Here is a 6,505-nt window from a genome sequence, read left to right as displayed (position 1 = left end):
AGGAAGACTTAAAAAGTCAAATTTAGCTTAAAGCCTATTTTAGGATTATTATTTTTTTGGTATTCTGACATATTGTCATTATAACTACCTCACAATTCTCATAATCAAAATCCTAATAATCTTGCATTCTCTAATAATGAATCATGCACCTCATAATGCTCCAATGGTATAAATTTGCACAGCACTTTTCTTTAAAAAAATAAAAAACATACTGCTCTTATTGAGCATATTTGAGGTAGTATTCTAAACAAATATGAGTCCATTGACTTAGTTTCCTTATTCCCTTCAGAACGTGATGCATGGAAATGACGTAACATCAACTTAATTGAGAAATTAGTTTAATTTAAGTCTCAGAAAAACAGAAAGCTCTGCTCAGACAACACTCTGCTTTAGCAATTTATCAGGTCACTAAGTCGTAATTGTATTTTGTCTTGGAGGCCGACGGAGACTCTGCCAGCGCTAAGCTCTTGTTTTCCCAGGCAGCGTGATGAAAATCAACTTAAATATAGAATTTCAAGTCATGCGCTCCCATTGCACCGTTGCCAAGGTAATTAGATGCTTAAATGTGAAAACTTGCAGATGATGTTGCTCAGATACACCTCAGAGAATACTTTAACACTGATGAATGTTTTAGCCAACGTTAATAAAGGGGAAGAGACTGCTGCGGCATCTTCTGCTGCTCGCGCGCTGTGACGTCAGGCTGCGTTTGCTCCCCAGACTCATTTCATGCCACGAGTCTGCATTTTAAACACCCCTACCTGCTTTCTCTTTTCAGGTTTATTTTGGATTCGCCGCACTCTTTCGCGTTGGATGCCACATTGTTTACTCCTGCAGAGTATGAATTATTTTTGAAGGAATATCTTCAATATTTATGTGGCAACATAAATATATTTTCTCGCTTTCTCTCAAAAGGAAAAACAACAAAAAAAGCAAGAGCATCATTTGTGTGTCTGTGTGTGTGTCTCTTTTCAAGTGTGTTCTTATAAGAGTGCAGCAGGAGTGTTATAGTGAGGGGATCCTTTGGGACCGCCAATATATTCAGCTTCAGCAGACAGGCTTCATTGCCAACTGGTCCGGAAAATTCCACTGCTGTCTCTTTTTTTTTTTTTCTCTTGTCGACTAAAAGCAAGGTCAGGGCAGTCAGAGAAGGATCTACAGGCTGATTGAAGCTGATATTTTAATTGCTTATACTAAAGTAGCTTTGCTTTTGTCTACCAGCTGATTGTGTTGCGTGCAAAGTCTTTACCTAATTAAAACAATCAAGACTCTTAAAGGGGCTACATGTAAGAATTTCCTTGCATTAATCACTTTTTATTGTCAACATATAGTTTGCAATGAAATGTAAAAAGACAAGACTTTTACTGACTGACTTGTCTATGAAATCCTGATTTTTGTCATGAAATAAATGCATATACAATGTTCAAATTAATGCCGAAAGAGCCATTCTGTAATGTTCTATCAAAGAAAAGTGATGCATTGAAACTGTAGTCTTGTACAGCCAGATCTATATTGTCTATACAGTCATGGGCAAATATATCGGCACCCTTGGTAAATATCATCAAAGTAGGCTGTGAAAATTAATCTGCATTGTTAATCCTTTTGAACTTTTATTTAAAAAAATCACATTGGATAATAAGAATTTAAAATGGAGGGGAATATCATCATGAAATAAATGTTTTTCTCAAATACACGTTGGACACAATTATTGGCACCCCCTAGAAATTCTTACGAGTAAAACATCTCTGAAGTATATTCCCATTCATATTCACAATTTTGAGCTCTCCAGGGTGATTATGAACATGAAATTATCCAGCCATGGCTTCCTGTTCCCTTAATCATCCATCACAATGAGAACAAACAAAGAATATATTTCTGATGTGCAGCAAAAGATAATTGAGCTTCACAAATTAGTGAAGTGGCTTTAAGAAAAGAGCTAGAGCAGTGATAATTCCCATTTCCACCATCAGGGCAATAATTAAGAATTTCCAATCAACAGAAAAGGTTACTTTTGTGCCTGGAAGAGGACGTGTGTTTATATTGTCGTAATGCACGGTGAGAAGGAGAGTTTGAGTGGCAAAAGACTCTCCAAGGACCACAGCTGGAGAATTGCAGAAAATAGTTGAGTCTTGGGGTCAGAAAACCTTAAAAAGAAATTTGTCAAACAGCACCTACATCACTACATGTTGCTTGGGAGGGTTTCAAGAAAAATTCTCCTAGCTCATCCAAAAACAAACTCCAGCATATTCAGTTATCAGACACGACTGGCACTTCAAATGGGTCTGGCTTCTATGGTCAGATGAAACTAAAAAATGAGCTTTTTAGCAGCAAACACTCAAGATGGGTTTGGTGAACACAGGGATAAAAAGTACCCCATGTGTACAATGAAATATACTGCTGTATTTTTGATGTTGTGGGCCTATATTTCTGCTGGAGGTCCTGGACATCTTGTTTAGACACATGGCATCATGGATTCTATCAAATACCAACAGATAAATAAATAAATAAGTGACTGGCTCTGTTGGAAATATTATAATGGGCAATGTTTGGATCTTCCAACCGTACAATAATCCAAACACAAACCTCAAAAACAACACAAAAATGGGTCACTGAGCACAAAACCAAGCTTCTGCTGGCCATTCCAGTCCTCTGACCTGAACCCTGTAGAAAATGAGTGAGGTGAACTGAAGAGAAGAAGCACCGTCATGGAGCTGGGAATCTAAAGGATCTGGAGTGATTCTGGATGAAGGAATGGTCTCTGATCTCTTGTCAGGTGTTCTTTAACCTCATCAGACATTATAGGAGAAAATTTGAGCTGTTAAACTGGCAAATGGAGGTTTCAAAAAGTATTGAATAAAAGAGTGCCGCAAATTGTGGCCAATGTGTATTAGAGAAAAACATTTATTTCATAATGATACCCCCCTCCCATTTTAAATTCTTATTATCCAATGAAAGGTTAGATTTTTTGTTATTTTTTTAAATAAAAGATCACAAGGATTATCAATGCAGATAAATTTTCACAGCCTTCTTTGAACATATTTACCAAGGGTGCCGATATTTTTGACCATGACTGTATGAGCAATATCACGAGTAGCTGTGAGATATGGCTGTATATTGGCACGGCTGTGATTCGGCTGTAGGTAATCACAGTGTGCCGATATATAGCCATATTGCCAAACAGGTTTCATATTGCACAGATATTGCATTTATACAACAGTTCGACGGCACGTAAATACATAAGAAACGACAACGGAGTGTCTTTAAAAGCCCTCTTTTGTGCAGAAATACTTCCTTCTGCCACGGATTCAGTCTCAGTTTGACAGTTTAACAGCTGAGCCCATGTCTCCGTTACTAATTCGAAAACATCACTTTAGAACTAGTAACGAAGGAACATTGAGTTGTTTAATTGGCGTGGATTTAAGCATACGCACACATTAAGATCAGGGGCCTCATTTATAAAGCGTGCATACGCTCAGATTTGATCTAAGAGTGTGCGTATGCTTAAAGCTGAAACCATTCATTTGCACGCAAGTTCAAGATAATTTGGGATTCACAGATTTTACATCTGAAAGAGACCCCTACATGCGTTTACTCTACGTACTTTCATTTTATGAATCACACGTACCGCATTGAGAAATTATCGTAAGATAATTAAAATCACTTTGAAATGTGCATTCTGTGTCGGAATGTCTGTTTTTGTTTTGATCTATTTGATTCCACCCACTGCCAATTTAACCAATTGTATTTTGACACCCTGTGTTGCCAGTTGATGAAAAACACAGCGCACTGCAGCCATAGAAGCCTGCAAACGAACTGGGTCAGAGATTGTAGATTCTACCCGACCCTAAAAGCCTCAACATCCATCTAAATAGCTGATCAGCAGCATATTACAACATGGATAAATCAACTCAGTGCAATGCTTGTCGCCTTCCATTGTCAAAAGTGCTCTTTCTTTTTGCATGTCTGTAATTTGCCTGCGTGAGTGACAAGTCTGAGGCAAAGGGGGTGGGAGAAACAATTATTATTATTATTTTTTTTAAGTTAGCCTATTTTTCATGGTCTTTTTATTAGTATAGGACAGCAGAGACACAACAGGAAAGCATTGGGTGGAGAGAGGGGAGCTAGATAAGCAAAGGACCTCGAGATGGGAATCGAACTCGGGTCGCCTTGAGGATATAGGCGCTGACTCAAATCTTTTCAATATTTTGAATTTTTCAATATTTTGAATTAGCTCAGTAATTATTTCAACAACTAGCGGTCAGTATTACATACTGCACCTTTAACATTGTCTCTGCAAAGGTATTTTTAACCTCTTTTTACTACTAAGCAAAGAACGAAAAATTTGTTGTGAGTATATCGGGACACTGAATCACCTTCAGTCTCTTTATGTGTACACAAGTGCTGGCACATTAATTGCTGGCTGCAGTTCACAACAGCCACTAATATCACAAATAACGAGGCATTCTAAATTCTACATATAGCTCTTTTAGTGTTTTCAAGAGGAGTTATGGACTGTCAATGAAAAAAACAATAACAGACAATTGAACTGTTATGGATTGTTGTAGCTAACTAACATTAAACGTTGTCCTATTTAACACTGGTTCCCTAACAAAAGACTATCCAAAAACACAAACATTTTGAAACAGAATTAGAGAGGGTGATGATAAATGGTTTGTATTAACTCCATTACGTTGGGTTATTTCAAACACAGAATCAATGCACACATGGTTAGGGATCACTGCTTTGGATAATAAACATTGATTACCATAAGCAGAGTGTGAATGTGAGTAATTATGCCTGGTGATAATGGTTGAGTGTTTGATGGTGGATTCTCTTGTTTAAATTGTTGCAAATTTATTTTTATTTTTTTCTAAATTGACAGTGGCTAAAGTTGTGGAAAAGAGCAACCAAAAACAATACCTGATGAAAAATAAAATAAATACATTTTAAGCTGTTCTTTTTGTTAGTCAATGTTTATATTATATTATATTATATTATTGTCAGTCCTCTGTCGTGTGTGTCATGTGTTCCTGCCTCTTGTTTCCATATTTGGTTTGTTTCCTGTCCTTGTTAAATGTAATCATTAGTTAATTCTTGTCCAGCCGTGTTCGTCTCGTTATCTATTATTAACCTGTGTATTTATAGTCCTGTCTGTTGCGTTTGATTTCGTCTGGTCTACTCGTTACGCCCCCAGTGTTCCTGTCTGTGTCAGCCCTGCCCTGCCCTGCCTTGCCCTGCCCTGCCCTGCCCTGCCCTGCCCTGCCCTGCCCTGCCCTGCCTTGTCTTGCCCTGCCTTGTCTTGTCTTGCCCTGCCTTGCCTTGCCCTGCCTTGTCTTGTCTTGTCTTGCCTTGCCTTGCCTTGCCCTGCCTTGTCTTGTCTTGTCTTGCCTTGCCCTGCCCTGCCCTGCCTTGCCTTGCCTTGCCTTGTCTTGCCTTGCCCTGCCTTGTCTTGTCTTGTCTTGCCCTGCCTTGATGTCTGAACCATGTCTTGAAGACTATGGTTTGAGATTACGTCCTCGTCTGCGTGTTCCTTGTTCCTCCGTGTGTGCACCGTGACTATTATATTATTATATTGATTATTTTAAGTGGCACTCTTAGTACCCCATAATCACAAATTCTGTGTATAAATTAACAAATGTTACATTTTTTTTAATTATATTTAAATTTGAAACATGAATTAAATACATTTTTTAACCAGTTTATTTATTTATCAGTGTATATATTATATTATTTATTTTTTTCCTATACAATGATTAATTTTTAAGTGCACTCTAGTACACCATAATCATAAGTTTGTTTGCTGTTAAAGAGATATCAATTATTTATTTTCAAGTAATCAATGGATTAATTAAAAATAAAAATGTAAATTCTATCCTATTCTATTCTATTCTATTCTATTCTATTCTATACATTTTTGTATTTGAATCAACAGACTGAAATAATTATTTCTTAAGTGGCACTCTTCGTACCTCACAATCACAAGTCCTGCTGACGTACCTGTTGTTTTACAAGTACCAACATAGCATTCACTTTAACAAGAGTGATGCCAGTTTGATGAAGTTAAAGCTCCCACCATGACCTCTGGAAACAACCAGACTTGTTGTTGGAAATCCATCCCTAACCGCATGGTCCGGGATGAAAAGTAACAATGCCATGCTTGCTGTAGCTCTGACATGGGAGCAATAAAACACAGCTGGACTGTATTATGAAACAGTCTGTGACCTATTACTTTTGCAATTAGATTTGTGCATATGAGCGCTTTTGTAATGAACTTGGAGATTCTTTAGAGGACTGTCTCCAGAGATCTGAGGGTCTGACAAGACTCACAAACAGCTAGCAAAACAAACTGATTTACAAGAACCTCAGAATCAGAGCACCTCATTTGCTTACTTGGAACTGTTTAATGATGTTTATCAGCTCAGGGTCAGAGGGGACAGACTGAACTGAATTAATCCCACCAAAGATAAAAAATGAGAACATAGTTAACAGTTATAACATAACTCATCGT

Source organism: Barbus barbus, assembly GCF_936440315.1.
Source record: "Barbus barbus genome assembly, chromosome: 33".
Classification (NCBI taxonomy): Eukaryota; Metazoa; Chordata; class Actinopteri; order Cypriniformes; family Cyprinidae; genus Barbus; species Barbus barbus.
Note: the sequence above shows the minus strand (reverse complement) of the source record.